Source organism: Amblyomma maculatum, chromosome 4, assembly GCF_055883805.1.
Source record: "Amblyomma maculatum isolate TAMU_Amacu chromosome 4, ASM5588380v1, whole genome shotgun sequence".
In the NCBI taxonomy this organism is placed as follows: domain Eukaryota; kingdom Metazoa; phylum Arthropoda; class Arachnida; order Ixodida; family Ixodidae; genus Amblyomma; species Amblyomma maculatum.
The window spans coordinates 166754870-166776848 of record NC_139347.1 but is presented as its reverse complement, the minus strand read 5'-3'; the positions used below and the strand labels follow the sequence as shown (position 1 = coordinate 166776848).

General features: G+C 49.0%; 1 protein-coding gene across 1 annotated transcript in view; it reads left to right on the top strand.

The window, feature by feature from the left end:
* LOC146193436 (venom allergen 5-like) overlaps nt 1–21979 on the top strand; it is a 70022-nt gene that overhangs the window by 20538 nt on the left and 27505 nt on the right. The gene's annotated exons all lie outside the window — the stretch shown is intronic.

Genomic DNA, 21979 nt, shown 5'->3' with positions numbered 1-21979 from the left:
GACTTCATCATTCTGTTATTCAAGGCGCTCGTAAGCTGACAAAGCTTGATTACTTCCTTTGCGGGGTACATCAAGCCTCCATTGTCCTTGGTTTTCATTAACCTGTAACTGGTCCAGTTGACTATATTTCCTGCAACAGGCTCTTGCTCGACTTACATGTCGCTTAAAAACCATTACCAAATATCGCATAAATTAACAAAAACCTGGTAGTGATAAACAAAACTTGGGGTTCTTAAGTCTCCTTGAGTAGCCTCCTTAGAGTGCCCGCACTTTGCAACCTGCTTATTCACCATATCCCGTAATTGCTGCCTCTGTCACTTATCATCAGAATGCAACCTTAAGCCACCGCATTATATGAAATAGCACCCTACACATAGCTATATAAAGCGCCTCTTTACCGAAGCCGTACGAACGTGCCCTTTAGAAGTATAGTGTGCCTGACTTGGGATCGAAGGGTCCCGCTTTCAATAATTCCCCTTTCACCCTTACATCTTTTTGACTCTCTCTGGTTTGTCAGCTCCTGCCACATTCAACATGTCATGTGTTCTCATTGCGCCAAAGGTGTGTGGCTATATCACCAACTAAAGTGCCTCTTACCAGAGAGGTCTTTTTCCGACTTTCCACCGAAAGAGCGGGCGCCGGATTTTCTGTGGAACGTGGCTTTTCATTTTATCGCATCGGCTCAAACAGTCTCAACAGTATAAACAAATGTTGTATGCACAGGCTCCTTTACTTGCAAGGCCACTCAGACTAGCAAGGCAAAATGTAGAACAAATTGCATGCTTATATATAAAAAAAACCTTCGGAGCTTTTTCTGATATGTCCTCGCAATATAACCTGCGAGAAAAGCTTCTGGTGCTACCACATCGTGTTCATCTGCTTCCCAGCGCATAGTTAAAAATCCTAGTTCACTGGCCAGCTCCCTGATAACTAAATAGGTTAAACAACGTGACGGGAACACAGGAAAAGAGGACTACACAACTAGCGCGGTTATGCCGTCTTCTTCTCCTGTGTTCCCGTCGTGTTGTTTGCACAGTTAACCTATAATTAATCACCAACAAGTCCAATCTGCTGTCCCTTGTAGCAAATTCAATGGCAGCTGATAGGGCATTATGCTTCAGCATCTGGACTTTTTAACCGCAACGCCGCTTTCATTTCAGAGGAAGCGAGTGCATTTCCACTCCTCGCTGCTGTCTGCCTGAAGCGAGCTCAGCAGATAAAAGTAGAGGGTCTCTTATAAGTATCTTAAGCGCAGGACGCCGAAAGCCTACCCTTCTCCTATCATTTGCCTCTCATCGTTTGCCACAGTTCGTCATTTCAAGTCGTCGTTTGATATATTGGTCGTTTCTCAGTCATGATGAGTCTGCCTGCGTAGTCATTGTAGCCCTTATCACTCATAACTAAGCAGGTTACTCATTTAGAATCAGCAGTGGTCATTACATGTTGTTTCACATATTAATCATTTCGTCATTAACCGTAATGATGAGTCATGCCTAGCTATTATAGTCATTACCACAGATTGCTAAGCACTTTTACTCATTTCTAATCAATTGCGGTCATGTTGTAGTTTGATATACTGGTCATTACAAATCATTTTAGTCATTATTAACCATTATTAGTTATTAGCATTAGTCATTATCTGTATCAATGTCTATAACTTTTATTGATTACCTATCACCATCAATCATTTTCATTCTTAATCTCCCTCCTTGCACGTCCGCTTTTGCGACTGGCACACCAGTGCACAGATGCGACGCACAGATAACAGGCACAGCTTCTGCGCATAGATTTTAGTTCTATGGGCATAGAACGGCTTTCGCCTTAAAAAACAAACGCATCCAGTCTCAACGTTAACGTGCTTGCACACGCGCGCACAAAAAAAGTTTTCGTTTACCACGTAGACGCGAGGCGAACGCGCTAAGAAAGGAAGCAAACCACGCGCTCAGAGCCGGCGACCCCGGCGGCGACGTGTCCCTGAACAGTGGCGCCCTCAGCAGAAATAGCGGGCGCAACTGTAAACTCCCCAAGGACGCGCTTGCCCATTGCGGCGGCGCGACGCAGCAGGCCGCACCCAGTGCGCTTCCATCGAGCGGCCGTGTCAGTACTCTAACATCCTCACCATCCATCACGTTAACCAAACCATGGCGATTGAAGCGGCATCTATCTGACTGGCGACTATTCTGCTCTGAAGCAAACTTCGAAAAGTCTTTTCAGATAACCTCGGCGTGGATTATTTAAATAAACTTTTATGTTTGCATTATTCCTATAGCACACTCGGCTATTCCTCAGTCGTCGGAAGCTGTACAGCGAAGACACAGTTTAGTATACATGAGAATGCAAGGAAGCAAAAACAAACAGAATAGAGCATGGGTAGTATATTGAAAGTATACAACACACCAGAATCTAACCAATTTCAAAAAGGCGAGAGCAAAGGCATGGCACATTCGTCAATGTGGCGAGAAAATATCCTGGAAGATTTGCGTATCATAGATAAACAGCACCACTACATCCAAAAAGGTGTAGGCGCAAGTTAATAAACTGCATGGAAAATACTTCCTCTTTAGAACTCCACTTTTGACAACCCCTTCCACGCAAACGAGTATAGACGAAAAAGCCGACACATTGGGAGAACGTTTTGCTGCAGTTTCAAGTTCCGAACACTATACACATTCTTTTTTAGAGTAAAGTATACTAATCAATACAACAGTTGCATCTTGCTTGTACTCACCTATGGGGCTGAAACGTGGAGATTAACCAAGAGAGTTCTACTTAAGTTGAGGACAACCCAGACGGCTATGAAACGAAAAATGGTAGGGGTAACATTAAGAGATAGGAAGCGTGCAGAGTGGGTCAGAGAAATAACTCAAGTTAGCGACATTCTAGGGGAAGTTAAGAAGAAGAAATGGACATGGGCAGGACATGTAGCGCGAAGAGAGGATAACCGATTTTTGCTGAGGGTAACAAACTGGTTTTCAAGGGAAAGAAAGCGTAGCAGGGGGCGGCAGAAAGTTAGGTGGGCGGATGAGGTTAAGAAGTTCGCAGGGATCAAGTGGATGCAGCTAGCACAGAACCGGGTTACGTGGAGAAATATGGGAGAGGCCTTCGCCCTGCAGTGGGTATAATCAGGCTGACGATGATGATGATGATAATACCAATCAATAGCCGAAGAACAAAAACTTCCAATGTCTCGTAAAGCAAAGAAACTTTTAATGCTTTAATTACACTTCAAGAAATAAACAGCGCTGCTATCTGGCAAACTCTGCTCCCGAGCCTGATGAAATCCATTATGAAATGTTGGCTCATTTATCTAAAATCTCAGTAGATGCATTGTTGAAACTCATTATTAAATCTGGCTATCCGGGAAAATTTCTGAGACATGGATGAAAGCCTTTATAGAGCCACTTTTAAAGCCTAGAAAGTCACCAAACTCACCAGGCAGTTTTAGGCCAATAGCCCTGTAGAGCTGCCTTGCGAAGTGCTTTGAAAGTATTCTGAATGTAAGATTGTTTATTCCTGAACCTGAAAAACTTTTCAACAATCACCGGTGCGGTTTCAAGAGTACGTGTTCCACTACTGGTCACCTTGTCTGTCTCCAAAATACACTTCGAGAATCATTTATACATAAGCAAAACCTCCTTACCGTCCTGTTTTTTTTCTTGGAAAAAGCTATAGCACCAGATGGAGGTTCGGGATCCTGCGGGATTTGTGAGAGCTTGGAATTTGCGGCAGGATGCTAAAATGTCTAGTTGACTTTCTATCTAACCAATCATTTCAGGTACGTCCTGGTTACACTTTGTCTGAAAACTTCACACAAAAGACTGGTGGGGCGCAATGGGGCATTTTAAGTACTTGTCTTTTTATTATAAAAATGAACTCTATAGCAAACGTAATCCCGATCATTTATGTATTCTGTTTAGGTTGACGATTCGCAAATTACATGCACATTACTCAGTGTACCAACAGGTGAAAGGCAGATACATCTAACAGTAAATAAGCTGGCAGCATGGGCAGATAGGAATGGCTTCATGTTTTGCACACAAATTTCAGTAGTCATCCTTTTCTCTCTTAGACGGAACTGAACATTGACCCCACAATCTACCTAAATGAAATTACACTACAAAACAACACGAACACAATTTCCTGTTTTTTTTTTAATTAATAATACTGTCAATCTCTTCATGTATTTTTACAAGAGTGAGTTTGCTTTTTGTTGCAGGCATGCAGTCGACAAGGCATAACATTGTGTCAAAAATGTAGAACTCTGAGAAATATTCAGCCAATGTGACAATACATTGTGAAAAGGAATACAAAGAATACGAAAACTCATAAAACAGCATCACTGTTTCACATTGTGCATGTCCATGAGGTTACAAAACACAGAATGCATCCGAAATGGAAAAAAAGAACATCACATCTTATTTCCTCACAACACATCTTTTGCCAGCCATTTCTACGAATTTCTCGACTGTAGGCTGTGCAGTCATTGTACTTTCTAGCGAGTTCCCCTCTCGTACAGCTAGCGCAAAAAAGGAAAACATAAACGTGTTATTTGCACAGAAATATTCTTTTAATTGAGTTTATCCTTGTGACGCGTTTCTCTGGCAGTGTTGAAGGTAATGTAAGTGTCCAAATCAACTTTAAACTTGTTATGCAAGATAATATACAGACACTTAAGGCTGTTAAACATCGCAAGCCTAGCTACGTGTATCAAGCCCGATTTCAAACAACGTCTGTGTCGGAGAATCGGTGCGCCTATATCTGTTGTAGATAAAGCGCACACCATTTCGCTGGACAGCTCAAGCATTGTTATATAATCTTGCGTATGCGGGAACCATGCAAAATTGGCGTACTCTAGGATTTGGCAAATGATTGTTTTCTCTTCAGCGAAAGATAATACCATTGTCAGATGTGAATCGGGATTGAAAAAATATACTATAAATGCTTCTGCCTGATTTTTCTGTTCAAAAGGAGGCAAAGCGTCTGGACGATTTTCTTTGTCGCTAATATAGCGCCAGGATTTGTGGGGCGATTCTTTTATAAAACAGGCTAAGTGTTGTACTGCAGTAATGCTGCTCTGCTTCTTTTGTCTTTTCTTTCGGCTATTTGTTTAAAGCATTAATCTTTTGGCAAAATTCTGAGACCGGGCTTGGTTTGTTGTATTTTCTCAACCTTTTAATCTGCTTTGCTAAAGGCATATGCACTCTTTGTGGACACACGTTGGTAGATTCGTCCTGTAACCGATAGTGTGCGAAAAACCATATCATGATCAGATACGGCATCAAGAATATTCATGCTAGCCTCTTCCTTCAGAAAATGATCGCTTAAAAAATAAGATCTAGAACAGAGCTTGAACCACCCCGCACTCGAGTAGCCTTGGAAACAATTTATGTTAGATTTAAAATGAACATGAAGTTTACCAGAATGTTTTTTGTTACCGTGGATGGGCTTAATAAGTTTCAATTAACGTTTGGAAGGTCAAAATCACCTGCCATTATTATGGCGCTTCCAAGCATATATTTTTGCCTGAAACGTCTGGCATTACCGAATAGCATATTCCTTGCCTCAGAAGCACAGCCACGCCACCGCCTCTTGTTACTCTTTCCGAACCATGCTGCAGCCAGGTGGAACAATTTCATAGTTCTTGATGTCAGCATGCAGTCATGTTTCCGTGATGCAAACTATATCATGGTTTAGGGTAATCAAAACTGCCTCTAACTCTTCAACTTTGTTTGCGAGGATACGCGCATTAACATGAATGACAGTTAAGGGCGTCGACGCTTCGAGTTACTCGAGCTAGAGCATCGTGCAGGCCTTCGTTTTAACTTCAACAATGTCGTTGCTTTTCTTGTCCCATCTGTACAAGCATTTATTTATCTTGATTTATCGTAATTCAGGTACACCTTGTCTTTTTTTGTCACGGTTTACTTTTGTTCACTCCCAAAGATTCTTTCTAACTTTTGACTTAAAGCACTCTTTCCTGCCTCATATAAATGGCATCAAAAAGAAAGCATCTAAAGCTCTAAATAAATTTAGGTTCTCTCAAGCAAACATTGGGGGTCCGACCGGATCTGCCTTTTGCACACCTATCGCTCTGTCGTACACTCGTGCATCGATTACGGCAGCATAGTGTATGGGCGAGCAAGGCCTTCATTACTGAAACGCTTGCACCCTATAAATAATTCAGGTTTGCGTCTTTCAACTGGAGCCTACAGGACATCACCTATGGACAGTAAGTATTTATCTAGAAACAAACGAACTGTCTCTTGTGGACTGAAGAACCATATGCTAACATGTTCATATATTCTTTAGATCCGTTCGCTACCAAAACACTTTTGCTACCCCATAGTTACAAAGTGCGCAACCAGAACTTTGTTTAAGAACAAACCGCGAGCAGTCAGACCCTTCTTCCTCCGCTTTGAACAGATCTGCTAAGAACTAAAGATACTCGATATACTCCCTAATATTGCACAAAGTACTGATTCATTACCACCTTGTATAAATTTCCCCCTGTATGCAGTATTACTCTAACGCAGTTTGACAAGCAGCTAACTTTACACGAGTACATATTACAAGCATTCCTGACCTTAGAAGACAAATTGATAGACTACAAATCATTTTCTACCAATAGTACCAAAACGACCTCATATGTTGGTAGTGGTGTCGTAGAAAACAATCACAATCACCAGAAACAGGTTGCCCAATTCAGCATCGGTGTTTACTGCCGAACGTTATGCCATCTTTATAGCTGTAGAAACATATTATAAAATGGAATAGTGAAAAGAGTACAATCTACACGAACTCAATCAGCTTAATCGCAGCTCTACGCTCCAAAACTGCAACAGAACCCTTAGTGGAAAAATAGCACACTGCATAACAGCCGAAACACGAGGTAACAAAATTAAAATCTGCTAGTTACCTAGCCATGCTGGAATGCTATGTAAAGAGACAGCTGATGCATGTGCTGCAGATGCCCGAAAAGAATAAAAGACAAAGTAAATGTACCAAGTAATACATTTTGGCAATCCTCCTAAAAAATTGAATTATACATCAAACTACAAGACGTGAAACCAGTCGTTGAAAAATCAAAGTCATGCAATCACCAGAAACGCTTAATCCAGGTAATATTATGTCGCCTTCGCATTGGGCACACTCACCTTAAACATAGCTTCATTCTCAAGAAAGATGAACGAATATGTGAAGATTGTGGATGCATGGGCTCACTATCAACCCCATTTTATTTTCATGTAAAAAAACTTGAAAAACTAAAAAAAAAATGTATTCGTATTTATGCCGAACAGCTACCACTCTATGCTTCACACCTCTTAGGAGAGACTGCAATTTTTGACATTTCATTAGTCTTTAGTTTCTTACAGGATATACATTCTTTCTAAAAAAGCGTTGATATATTAACGTCCCAATTGGTAGGGACAAAGAAAACATAATATACCTAGTGCTTGGCGCCTGATAGCCTGATGCTTACGCGCAATAAAACACAACACAACAATGTTCATTTGTTCAGCTGTTCGAGACGAGCTGCATTTTGATCACGCCTTCACTTATGGCCCAGCGGAACAGATAAAAATATGCTTTGTTTTTCACGATATGCCGGATAGAAACGTTGGCGAAAAAGAAAAGTGTTTCCTAAGAGTCCTAGCTTTATCCTTGTGTACTCACAAGAAATGCAAACGTTGGAACTCTCCCTGTTACAACTACCTGGTCGACGAAGGACCCTAAGATTGGTGCCCTAATGTAGTGGCTGAGTAGTCCCTGGCCATGTCAGCCGACGGAGCGAACGGACGCACGTACAATGAGCGGTAACCACCTGACTCACTGGGGTCATCTTCGCCTTATTTATTCAGTTGCGAACAGGACTTCCTAGGCGCAGAAATCGCAGACCAAAGTTATCACACCCAACTAGTGAAGGGGCATACATTGTTGAACCCGTACATCTGGCGAACTACCGGAGGTAGGCTAGAGAGATCAAGAACACCATATGCACACAATGCACAAAATGTGCTTTTAGCGCATGTATTTCATGCTTTAAAACGTACCACACCAAAGGAATGCTTTGGCTTAGTTATACTCTTATTGCAAAGTTAGAAATATAAGTGTGTCACTTCGAACACTTTTCTGCAGCCTAATGTTACAAGGTTACCACACGGTCACGTGATGTACTTCCAGAACTAACAACGCAAGAGCTCTAAAGTTTTTCACGTTAATAGTTTTGGGATGAAATGATTTAGATTATTCTCTCAATTAAAAATTGGAAACGAAACAGACGGAAATTTGTTTTAGACAGAGCTTGCTGTATGTTAATCTGTATTAGAAAATGTAAAAGCATATAAGTAAATGATGTTTTTCCTAATAAAGTGAAAGCCTTTATAGGCCCATGGAACGAAATACCGTTTGCGAGATTTGTGGCCAGTTCTGCAGTGTGCTCGAGATCTGTCGTATTTCGCGAGATTCTACGAGGTTAGTTCTGGTCTAGCGTTAATGCCGTCTGCAATGCCACACTTGAACGCGCGCCAAGCGGTAACTGTCTCACTTGTTTTCTGTGGACACCTCAACCGCGCCGTAGGGAAGGGAGGAAGGTGGGAGTGAAAGGGGAAAGAGAGAAAGAGGAGCCGTAATGGAGGGCTACGGAGTAATTTCGACTACCTGGGGATCTTTAACGTGCGCTGACATCGCACAGCACACAGACGCCTCTTCGTTTCGCCTCCATCGAAACGCAGCCGCCGAGGTCGGGTTCGTACCCGGGTACTCCGGTATAGTGCCCGGGTATAGGTCGGGCGTCTTACCACTGCACCACCCTTGCGGGGTACCTCCGCTGCCTCGTGCAGACAGAAGAGAGAATAGAAAAGAAAGAAAAGGAAGAGGGAGAGAAAGACGCGTGCCGCAACAAAAGCCGTAGTCCACCACCGAAGCCATGTAGTAATGCATCAAACGCCGATCGAACGGCGATCGAACGCCGATACGAGGCAAACGATGAGAAGCAAATGATAGGAAGGGAAGGGTAGGCTTTCTCCACTGAGATCCAAAAGGCGCATTTTTTACTGCGAAAGCAATACTACGCCAGGTTGCGAGCCTTCAGTGTAGCGTGGTCTGATAGTTACGCTTTACACCACATGACCAGACCCTGAGCTCCAACTCACCGCCGTCCAACTGGCAGCAGAGGCCGCCGGCGAAACCAAACCGGCCAGCATCTAATGCGATCATCCCGTGCGGCTGGGCCGCTAAGTCCCCTCCCCCTTACAGGGGGGTGAGACAGAGCGGCCCAGGCGGTGTGGTCCTTCTCTGTTGGACAATAAAAGTTTTCAACAACAACAACATATTGACGTCGAAACCAGCGCGAGAGCTGGGCTTGGTATCTCTTTAGTCGGCTCTTTAGCGTAGCATGGCTCGCAGCCACGCCGGGCGTTTCGCGCTTCTCCCACTAGGTGCGCTGTAATCTAACAGGTGGTGTGACGTCATAAGCGAGGAGTCCGATGGGGCTAGGACAGGTCGGTCACCACCGCTCGCGCCTGCCACCGAATTTTTATCCGTTGTAGGCGGTTATTGCACCCGCCACCGCTTTGGTGGTGGACGACGGCTGTTGTTGCGGCACGCGCGTTTCTCCACCTCATGACCTAATCCCTCTCTTCCTTTTCTTTCTTTATTATGCGAAGCATATTGCTAGAGGTAAACCACAGCCCTTCGTGACGGTTACACGCCGTGCAAAGAATGTGGAATGCTACGTCACACCACGTGATACGCTGACGTCAAAACAGAGGAGAGACGGGGGTCCAGCTCGCGCCGTCGGCTGCGGTTGCACGCCGTGCGGACCACGTGGTATGGTGACGTCACACCACGTGATACGCTGACGTGACGACAGAGGAGAGACATCAAAGTGGTAGTAGAGGGCCTAGAGGTGCCGCAGGTCGAGGAGATGAGGGTCCTGGGTATGGTTATCAATCATAAAAGCAACAATACCAATACCATATAGAAATTAGCAACATATGCGGATCAAGTACAAGGCATATTCAGAAGGATAACAGTAAAAGGGAGAGGCCTAAAAGAGAGAAACCTCCTAAGAATATCACAGGCGTACATAGCAAGCAGAATCTGCTATGCAACGGCGTACTTAAAAATGAACAAAGAGAACATAGATAAACTAGACAGGATACTGAGGAATTGTGCCAAGAGGGCTCTGGGACTTCCCATATCCACATCAACGGAACGTCTTGAGAAAATCGGTATCCACAACAGATGGGCCCAACTAGCTGAGGGAGTTAGAATAGCTCAGCTGGAGCGACTTAGCCAGTCTGAAACAGGAAGAAAAATACTAGAATGGATAGACATCCAACCGGGATACACTGCTCATAAGACAGTGGATATCCCGGAAGAGATAAGAGCCAGGATACGCGACCCGCCTATCCCAAAAAATATGCACCCCGAATATAACAGAGAGAGGCGCAGGCATAGAGCCAGAGCCTACGAGAAAAAAATGGGAGAACAACCAGCAGCGTGGCCTACGTAGATGCTACATGTGGACGGCAAGGAGCAGCCGTATCCGCAGTAGTCGACGGAACAGGAGCACCTGTAGTATCGGCTTCAAGCCGCACGAGAGACCCCAACGCGGCGGGGGAATTGGCAGTAGCGCTCGCTTGTGTCGGTACGAAGGCTAAATCCATACTATGTGATAGCAAAAATGCGGTAAGAAATTTTGGGAAGGGAAGAATATCAAGAGGCTAAACGAGTCCTCGAATCGAGGATACTTGAGAGCAACGTGGAAATTATATGGATACCAGCACATGAATCCATCGCAGGGAATGAGGCTGCTCACAGTTTCCCCGAGCTCTCTATCACCGGGCGGCTGCCGAGCAGCGCTCTTGCATGGATATAAAAGATAGCCTAATCTCGTATAAAGAGGTTACAGAGCACTATAAACTAAGCAGAAGGGTCTATCCGCCGCCAGACCGTTCCCTCGGAAACATGGAGGCAATTGCATGGAGGAGGCTAAAAGGTAGCAATCATATTAGTCCGTTTTGGGTATATGCAACAATTTCAAAAGATGAAAAGGATCTACACTGCATAACATGTGGGAGATGGGGCACTCTAGATCTATGTGGCCGAGGTGATGCCGTGGGTGAGGAAAAGGGACTGGTTGCCCTCAGCGACCGCCGTTCCGTTACGTAGTTCATCGCACTTAACAGTCACAAAAACACTGGAACGTGGCGGAATATAAACGCTCTCGGCAGAAATTCGAAGAGGGGCATGGCTTTGGCGGTCTGCGGTGTCAGTATCATCAGCTTTCTCGGTCGAAAAGGTCACGTACGCTACGCTTCCGGAGATCGATAATGACCCCATATTCTCGGAGAAAATCGACACCAAGGATACAGTCGCGGGAGCAGTCAGGTATCACAAGGCAGCTGACAACAAACGTGGAGTTGCGAATTTGGAATCTCTCCGTGCACTGACCGCTCGGAGTTACGACATGTCCGCCAGCGGTTCGAATCTGCGTGCCAGACCGTGACGTCATCACTTTTTTTAGAAGCATCGCTAGCTTCCCGCTTAAAATCGAAAAATCAGCACACAGTGTCTACCAATGCGCTAACCTTATAGCCGTCGAGGAGCACGGGTATATCGAGCGAGAGCCAATCTTCACGTGTACGAACTGTCGTCGGGGCCGTCAAGTCGCGGTCGCTCACTGGTCGCGTTGTCGCGGGGTCTTCGTCGCGTCGATTTGAAGCGGCCTCACCCCCTGAGGTTGCTGTCTTTAGTTTTCCCGGCTCGGACTAGGCGACCGTCGCTGCGCCATCCCGGAGGAGCTGGGCTGCGAGGATGATCGGCGTGGAGACGGAGATCATGACTGTCGTCTAAAAGTTGGCGCCATGCGCTGCTGGGCTACGTAGTCCTCAATATCCCGGGGTCGTTGGCCTAAATGAGGGCTACGCATGTCGATGGGGAAACCCTTCATTCCCAGTTGACGATATGGGCACTGTCGATACAGGTGACCAGGTTCTCCGCATTGGAAGCACAGGCGCTGCCGATTTAGGGCACGCCACAGGTCTGCCTTTCGCTGGGGGGTCGGCGGTTGTCGATGTACGACTCGGGGTGGCCTGAATACAGTGAGCCTTGGTCGGGTGGCAGTAATTGTGTGGAATCAGTTGGGGGCCCACGTCGCAAGATGTCCGCATACGTTGGTCGAGAGGACTTGCTGGAAAAAGATGGCGGGTTAGCAGATGGTACCGAAGGCCGAAGTACTTGCTGGAGTTTTTCTCGTACAATACTAGCGACCGAGGCGACTGTCGGCTGAAGAGCACCGAAAAGTTTCTGTAGCTCTTCACGCAAAATGGAGCAGATGATGTCGCGAAGATCCGGACTAGCCCCGAAGGCCGAATGCGGCTCCGTGAGCGAAGCGGCGGTTACCGGCCTGTCGTAGGTCGTAGACCACTGCTGGAGCATCCTTTCCATCGTGATTGCTTCCGAAAGAAACTCGGCAACTGTGCTCGGCGGATTGCGCACGAGCCCAGCGAACAGTTGTTCCTTAACGCCGTGCATGAGATGGCGTACCTTTTTCTCTTCGGGCATGGCCGGGTCACATCGTCGGAACAGCCTAGTCATGTCCTCCACGTACATGGTTATGGTCTCATTCGTCATCTGTATGCGAGAGCGTAAAGGTCTTTCCGCTCGTTCTCGGCGATCTGGGCTGGTGTAGGTGTCCAGGATGCAGCGGCAGAACTGGCGCCACAATGTTAGGGCGCCTTCGCGGTTCTCGTACCAAGTACGAGCGCCATCTTCCAGGCTAAAGAAGACGTTCCTGAGCTTTGCGGCGTCGTCCCACTGAATAAAACAATGCATATTCACCAGACCTTAGTTCGCGAGGCTCCTGAGTAAGGCTCCATCAGGCCTGCGTGCCGGGGAGTCCTAAACGGAGCTTCTTCTCGGTGGAAATAAAGGTTTTCAACAACAACAACAACAGGGGACCGGCTCGCGCAGTCGGCTGCGGTTGCACGCCGTGCGGACCACATGGTATGGTGACGTCACACCACGTGATACGTTTACATCCCGACAGAGGAGAGACGGGGACCGGCTCGCGCCGTCTGCTGCGTTGCACGCTGTTCGAACCACGTGGTACAGCGCAGGTCTATATATAAAGCGGAGACGATAGCGCTCATGCTATTACCTAGTTTTATGCGATGGGAAAACATTGTGCATTCCAAGTTTAAACCCTGTAAAAGCACGTGTAACCAAGGAAAAAAAATTTTTGCCAAGTGTAACCATGAAAAACCGAGTTTAGCAATCGATATGCTTAGCATCTGACAAGGCTTAACCAAGCTAAGCCTCAGCCATTTTTTTCTCTTCCGTGTGCACGAGGCAGCGGAGGTGGCTCAGCTACAGAGCCAGTAGCAGGCCCGTGCATTTTATTTTTCTTCTTCCTACAGCCACAATGACAGCGTAGGGTGGAGGAAGTGATGAAGGCGGGCTGTTCCTGGCCCTACGGGGCTGGGACGGTAGAACAACGCTGCTTGCGGCGGGGACTAGCGAGTCACCGTATTTCTATTTGTTGTAGGCCGTCATTGCATCCGCCACAGCATAGGTGGTGGACGACGGCTGCTGCGGCAAGCATCTTTCTCTCAGTGATGCTACGTTCGTGTTCGGCAGGTAGAGAAGCAGAAGACTATGATCTGATGATGGTCAGGAGGAGACATATATTTACAAAAGGAAAATATTATACATTGGCAAACAGAGTAACCAGAGTCACACAGACAACTGCAACTTAAGACAAAATAGACTCTCACACAGAGAAGTCACTCTACAAGTCCTTACTTTTCTACCGAGCATTTCGGTTAAAGCCTAGGGACTGTAAATACGTGCTAAGCACGGATCCTCAATCTTGACTGTCGAACATGGTCCGAGGACCGCTTTTTGATACCAGACATCAACAAAGACCCAAGGGCGGTTACCTTAGGTGATCCGCCCCGAAAATGAAGCACCCAATCAAATTATTTAAAAACATGTCACAACCGCAGTGGGTTGGGAATAATCTCGGACCGAGGTCCTTAATTACGTCAAATAAAAATACAACATTCAAAACCAATGCTCTTTCCACTCGCCGGTCCCCAAACCCTCTCAGAAGGCGCCTGTCTTTGCCTCCCCTCCTCAGCGTGTTTGCGACGCGACCTTGCAGCTGGTGCCTTTGTGAAAGAAACGCCGCGGGGGATCTCGAGACGAGGCCACTCAGCCGTCCCGTTCGAGGAAAAGGAGGGGGGGGCACTGTCCCAGAGCAGTGTACAGTCGCCGTCGCTCGGACCCAATGTCTCGCGGCCAGCGGGAGTCCGCTGGGCTGATTGCCTACTTGGGAGGGCCGAGGGTCGCGTCTATTGTCGCCTTCTGCAGGACATTTAGTGACCGCTTGTGGCAGTGCAAAAGGCTTCATTAACGGCGTCTCCCGGCACCCATGCTTGGCGCCACGGCGGGAGATCGCTGAGATTGCTGGACGAGCTGGCCGTAAAGTGGTCGCAGAAGCGTGCCACTGTTGTTCCCGGCTGATAATTGGATGCGTCTGTCGTTCGCGTCTTGGCGACGCCTAGGGACGAAAGGACGAAACAAACCAGACCTCCCGCGCGCCCGCGCGCCCGCGCCCAAGAAAAGGGGAGAAAAGGAGAAAAAAAAACAACAGCGCTCGCTCCTTGGCCTCGGCGCGTGCGGGGTTCGACTGCCAGCTCGACTCCACGTGCGAGTCGCTTTTCACTGCGGCCTTACACGTCCCTCCAAAGAGGGTAAATGAGCTTGGAATCCGGCCATTTCAGCCTAATACAACAAAGGCCGCAACGACCCGCGAAGAAAACAAAACACTTAAGACACTTCACACGCGAATGGAACACCAAATGAATCTCGCGACACAAGATGGGTATAACACAAAACAAATCACACATTCGCATCGGCGGACCGGACAGTGTTCGTGAAAGTCCCGCGCGCGAGCAATTGGATGTCCTCACGCCAAGTTCACGTGCACTCCACCGTTCACATCACACATTGCACCGGGTACGCGGGAAAATTCACGCGTCGCCGAAAGGCCATGGCTCAAGCGTGTGCTTGCTCTACGCCCCAAGTCCCATTGGGGACACGGGCTAACGCGTCCGCGTTACCATTGCTTGACCCTTTCCTGTGGGTAATCGTCACATTGTAGCGCTGTTGGGCCAGCGCCCATCGCGCGAGTTTTACTCCATGAGGCGTACTAGTAGTGAGATAGGAGAGGGGGTTGTGGTCAGACACCCCGTTAATTTCTGCCCCGTACACACAATGATCAAATTTCTTTAGTGCCCAGATAATGGTGAATGCTTCCCGCTCGATCTTAGACCAGCGGGTCTGCGTTGGCGCGAATCGGTGGCTGGCAAACGCTATCGGCCTTTCCCGTCCCTCGTCTCCCATCTGCGCCAAACAAGCCCCCGCTGCAACGTCGGACGCGTCGGTGAACAGCCAATATGGCCTTTTAATGTCGGGGGTGTTCAGCGATGCAGCATCGCACAGAGCTGACTTTAGCCTGTCGAGCGCGTTTTGCGCTTCCTGGCTCCACGGAATCGTGTTAGGTACACCTCGCCTCGTCAAAGACGTGAGTGGTGCGGCCACCTCGGCGTATCCTTCAACGTAATCGCGGTAGTTACCACATAAGCCTAGCAGACTCCGTAGCTGTCTCTTTGTTGCGGGGGGCACGAGCCCACGAATAGCCGATATTTTTTCTGGGTCGGGCCCATAGGTTCCGCCTCCCACTATGTGTCCTAGGTATTTAATGTGGGCCTGTGCGACCTGACACCTTTCCCGACTCACTTTAAGCTTGGCGTCGCGCAACAAATCAAAAATTATTTCTAAGTGCCGCAAGTGTTCAGTCCACGAGGAAGAGAAAATGGCGATGTCATCGAGGTATGCGGCCGCATAAGCCTGATGTTTCGAGAGGAGGGTGTTCATTATCCGCTGAAAGGTGGCCGCGGCGTTCTTTAGCCCGAACGGCATGACGCGCCAAGCATATTGCCCCTCGTGAATTACGAAGGCGGAGAGATGTTGGCTCTCCGGAGCTACCGGCAGCTACCAGTATCCGCGTCGCAAGTCAATAAGAGTGATATACCTAGCGCGGCCCACCCTCATGATGAGCTCTTTAGGGGATGACATTGGAAAGGCATCCGTGCGCGTCGCTGCGTTTAAAGCGCGATAGTCAACACACATGCGCACAGATCCATCCTTCTTACCCACGCATACAACGGGATGGGCGCACTCGCTTTCCACCGGATACACCAGCCCGAGGTCTAGCAACTCGCTTACCTGGCGGCTCACCTCACTCCTTAATAACTCCGGCACGCGATATGGAAAAGTGCGTTTGAGCTGGTGGCCTTCGTGCAGCTCTATCTTATGTGCCCCAACTCGTGCGACTCCCGGCGTTTCGCTGAACAAATCAGCGTAAGCGGCAAACACCTCAGAGATCTCGAGGCGGTCCTGAGTAGGTAGGTGTGCGAGTTTCTCCGCATCTATCAGACAACCACCACATCTCTCAGGCACAGACCGAGGGGTGTACTCGATTTCACCAAGCTCCTCGTCTTCCTCGAAAACTACTCCGACGTGGCTGACACGTGCGTAGTAGTGTCGCAGCCTGTTCGCATGCACTATCGCTGTAGCCTTTTTTCCCTTGTCGATTCTGTACGAGTTCTGCCTCTCTTGCGCGGTTACGACGAATGGACCGAGCCATTTGGGGGCCATTTTACTGCCAGGGTCTGTGTCAAAGGGCAATACCTGGTCTCCGACGACAAACGTCTTGCTCCGTGCGCGCCTGTTATACGCCTGCGCGTAACTTCCCTGACGTGCGCTCGCCGTCAAACCCGCTACTTCCGCTGCTACTTCTAGCTGCTCGCGTAGCTGTCGCAAATACTTCGCGGGTTCTTCCCTGAGTGTGCTCGGGAGGGGTTGCTGGCCTGTCCATGTTCGCTGCAGAATTGCCAGCGGTCCGATAGGGTTTCTAGCGAATAAGAGCCGGAACGGCGCCACGCCTGTAGTGTCATGGGGGACTTCGATCCCTGTACGCCCAGAGAACGAACGGGACCAGTCTATCTCAGTTCTTGGGATCTTTCTCAATAACATGGAACAACATGTTCTTCAAAATACGGTTCCACCTTTCCACTGTCCCGTTGCTCTCCGGATGCTCAGGAGTCGAAACACGCGGTGCGCATCCCAGTCTTGCTAACATCTCACACGTCAGCTGCGCCGTGAAGTTCGTTCCCTGATCTGAACAGACTACCTCAGGTATGCCTGTGCGGCTGAAAATCGTAAGCAAGGCGTCGCATGTTGCCCTAGCGGTTAGGGATCGCAAACAGAGAGCGTTCCTATGTCCCCTGCTCGACAGAACATCGAGCGGCCCGATTATATCGACATTTACGACCTGAAACGGATGGTCGGGTCTGGTGAGAGGTGTGATGGGAACCCTATCTTTAATTCGCCTGTCTGAGCGGACCTGACAGCCGTGACATGTCCTGCAGTGTTGCATTACGTCCCCTTCTAAGCCTGGCCAGAAAAAGCTGTGCTTAATTTTGGTCTTTGTCTTCCGTGGCCCCAAATGGCCTCCCCAAAGGGACTCATACGCAAGGCAGAGTACATCTTCACGCCTGCTAAGGGGAAGCACAAGCTGCTTCACTTTGCTACCGGAGATCGAGTCCCAGTGATACAACAAGCCGTCTGAAACCAACATGCCTGCCTTCCCTGTCTTTGCGTCAGCCCATGCTTTCTTTAAGGTTTCGTCTGATACTTGGTCGGATCTGAATACCTGGCGCTGTTTTAGGGCTGCGTCCGCGTCATCCTGGATCCAGATTACATCTTCCTTCTCGCTTTCTTCCAGATCTACTTCACAGGGCTGTTCCGTCGCCACACCCTGCTCACCATTCATTAGTTTGTCTGCCTCAGGCCCCGCCGCTTGCTCCTCGTGTGATGTAGAGCTCAGCTTTGCGCTCTGCTCCGCCATGGTGACCGACGCGTTAACTGCTTCAGACAGAGGGCAGGCCTTATTCATAACAAGTGCCTCGTAACGACTGTCTATCTCCGAAAGCAGTTCCCAATCCTCACTGGAGAGCAAACAAGCCACTCCCTCCGCCAGCTTATCAGAAAGCGCGCACACAATGTCTACTGCCTCGGGCCCTGCTATGTGTGCGGTGGGCCGCCTGATGCTTACCGAAAGAGTGACCAGTTTTGCGTTAACCGTCTCCCCAAAAGCCGAAACTACCTTTATCGAGCCGGATGGCTCCCGACATATACTTGGCGTGAGGCCTTCCCTAACCACGGTTATCTCGCTACCGGTATCAATTATAGCTGTCGCCGGTATCCCTGCGCACTCAATCTCCACCTGCTGTAGCTTCGATTTGCGTACCTCGTCGAATGACTGGGGCGTTTTCATCTCTGCTACTAGGGTTGTCTGGGAGGTTACTGACGCCGGTGTTTCGCATGCCTCTACGTTTGCTACAGCTACCTTTTGAGCTCGAGCGCGTTTCTCCTCTTCTGCACGTTTTGTGAAGCGCGAGGGCATTCCTTGGCTCGGTGGCCAGATGCGCGGCACTCATAACACTGAATTGGCCGTTCTTATCATTGTTCGCCGCTTGCAGGGGTCCCTTCGGTTTTTCCGCATACACAACAATTTGTTTCGCTGCGCGCCCCTTGCCCTTAGCCTGTTCGAACGTTTGGAAAACGTCGGATATTTCATCCGGTTTTAGACACCTCTCCTCCTCACGAAGACGCACATACTCTAAGCCCTCAGGGCTCAAGCTACCCTTTATGCGATCTGCGATGATCAATGATACCAGGTAGTCTTCGGTTTCTACGTCCCGTGACCGAAGGTAGTACTGAAAATACGTCTTAGTGCGCGAGGTGAACTGCGCCCAAGTTTCATCGCGGCGTTTCGTCGCGCGCTCAAAGCGTTCAAGGTATTCTGAGGGGTTAAGCTTCAGCTCCTTTAAAACGGCTGTTTTTACCGACTCGTAGCTGCCACACTCATCGTCCCCGAGGTTACGGAGAAGGTACCTGACACGCTCAGCTAGTGCTGGCATGATTAAGTGAACGCAGCTTTCGTTTGGCACCTTGTACGTCGTTAAAATTCTCTCGACTTCCTCGAACCTTAACGGCACGCCCGCGTCACACGGCAGCTTCAGTCCCTTAAGGACTTTAGCGCATTGGGAAACTGGATCGGGCCCCATTCGACGCTGATCGTCAATGTCTGACCTTGCAGACGTCTGCCCGCTTCCCGCTATCGTCATTGGAACCGCTGGATCTAGCCCAAGTTTCTGTAACTCAAGGCGTTCCTGTGAAAGAATTTTCAATTTTTCCAGCTCAAAATCTAGTTCCATGCGGCGAATTGCAACCGCATCAGATACCGACATCTCCGCTACTTCACGTAGCGCTCCTGCTACACGCTGAGTTGTCGCTTGCTGCGACTGCTCATTGTCATCTGTTATATCTCCCCCTGTCTCTCTCTCGCCTACGCTCGCCATCATGCTCCGTATTAAAACCATACGCCACTTTACACTTGAGCCATAGCCACTTCAACAAAGCGCAAGAAATCCCACTTACCCGTGCTGGTGTCGCCAGTTGGGGCCTCCGTCCCTTGGTGCCGCAGCCTCGTCGGAGTCCTTCCCCAGAACGCTGCCTCTGGTTCGGGGCCTGGATCACCTTGCTGCTTCTGGCTGGACGTGCGGACGCTTGTTGCCTAGTGGGTTCCCAGGGCCTGGGTGCTCTGGGTGATGCTCGTGGTCGCTGGTTGCCGAACCCTGTCGTGCTGCGCCAGTGATGTCAAGTTCGTGTTCGGCAGGTACAGAAGCAGAACACGATTATCTGATGATGATCATGAGGAGATATATATTTACCGAAGCAAATAGTTTACATTGGCAAACTGTAAGTTACAGTAACAAGAGTCACACAGACAACTGCAGCTTAGGACAAAATAGACTCTCACACTGAGAAGTCACTCTACAAGCCCTTACTTTTCTACCGAGCATTTCGGTTAAAGCCTAGGGACTGTAAATACGTGCTAAGCACGGAGCCTCAATCTTGACTGTCGAACATCGTCCGAGGACCGCTTTTTGATACGACATCAACAAAGACTCAAGGGCGGTTACCTTAGGTGATCTGCCCCAAAAATGAAGCAGCCAATCAAATTATTTAAAAACATGCCACAACCCCAGTGGGTTAGGAATAATCTCGGACCCAGGTCCCTAATTACGTCAAATAAAAATACAACATTCAAAACACACACTCTTTCCCCTCGCCGGTCCCCAAACCCTCTCACAAGGCGCCTGTCTTTGCCTCCCCTCCTCAGCGTGTTTGCGACGCGACCTTGCAGCTGGTGCCTTTGTGAAACAAACGCCGCGGGGGATCTCGAGACGAGGCCACTCAGCCGTCCCGTTCTAGGAAAAGGGGGGGGGGGGGCACTGTCCCAGAGCAGTGTACAGTCGCCGTCGCTCGGACCCAATGTCTCGCGGCACAGCGGGAGGCCGCTGGGCTGATTGCCTACTTGGGAGGGCCGAGGGTCGCGCCTATTGTCGTCTTCTGCAGGACATTTAGTGAGCGCTTGTGGCAGTGCAAAAGGCTTCATTAACGGCGTCTCCCGGCACCCATGCTTGGCGCCACGGCGGGAGATCGCTGAGATTGCTGGACGAGCTGGCCGTAAAGTGATTCGCAGAAGCGTGCCACTGTTGTTCCCGGCTGATAATTGGATGCGTCTGTCGTTCGCATCTTGGCGACGCCTCGGGGCGAAAGGACGAAACAAACCAGGCCTCCCGCGCGCCCGCGCGCCCGCGCCCAAGAAAATGGGAGAAAAGGAGAAAAAAACAACAGCGCTCGCTCCTTGGCCTCGGCGCGTGGAGGGTTCGACTGCCAGCTCGACTCCACGTGCGAGTCGCTTTTCACTGCGGCCTTACACTCTCCCTCTTCTTTCTCTTTCTTCTCTAATTTCTCTCTTCTGTCCGCACTAGGCAGCGGAGGTTCCTCAGCTGGAGGGCCAGTAGCATTGCCTGTGGATTTTCGTTTCCTACTTCCTACAGCCACAACAACAACAGCGTAGCATGGCTCGTAGCCACGCCGGGCGTTTCTCGCTTATCCGACTAGGTGTGCTGTGGTCTAACAGGTAGTAGGGTAACTCGATGCGCGCGCCCTCGCGCCCACGAAGGGTGGAGACAACTCCGCCATATTTTGGCCCACTTTTCTCATTGCGCTTCAGGATCGTTCCTGTTATCTGCAATCCCACACTTGAAAGCGGGCGAAGGAACGCCGCGCGATAGAAGCGATGGTCTATACCATCCAAATGCACACTTTGACTGATGCTGCGCCTTTTCTCATCCCACACTTGAACGCCCGCAAAGGAACGCCACGCGACAGCCACCGCAAAACCGGTATACACTTGCATGGGCTCAAATATGGAGGCGTAGAGGCGACACTTACCCTTTCAAAGAATGTCCCCACTCTCCGCAGCGGCGGGGAAGGGGGGGGGAGGCGCTTCGAAGCACCCTAACAGGTGGTGTCGTCTTCTACTGGACACATTTCGCCTCTCTTCTCTTTTCGGTAAGTAGAGGAGGAGAGGCTGCGCTGTGTAAAGCATGCTATTTCAGAAGACAGTTATGATGTCTGAGAAGCAGAAGGCGAAGGCGGCTCGCCAGTGTGAAGCCAGGAATCGACAGCGAGCTATGGAGACAGAGGAACAACGTGAAGAGCGTCGTGCTCAAGATGCGTCGTGCTTTCACAATCTCCTAGGCTTAACTACAACTAAGCCCCTGTGATTTTTAAACTGGCGGGATATCGGAAATTCACAGCAAACGCGTGTCATGCATATTGCGCTTGAAAATTGATTTGGAATATTGACTGTTACAACTCTCAGCCACTAGGCATAATTGATTCGAATTTCGCAGACGCTGATATCAAAGGAGGCTGGTGGCGCGAAGTTTTCCACGGTTTACCTTCGCTTGCGAAAAGGGTTCAT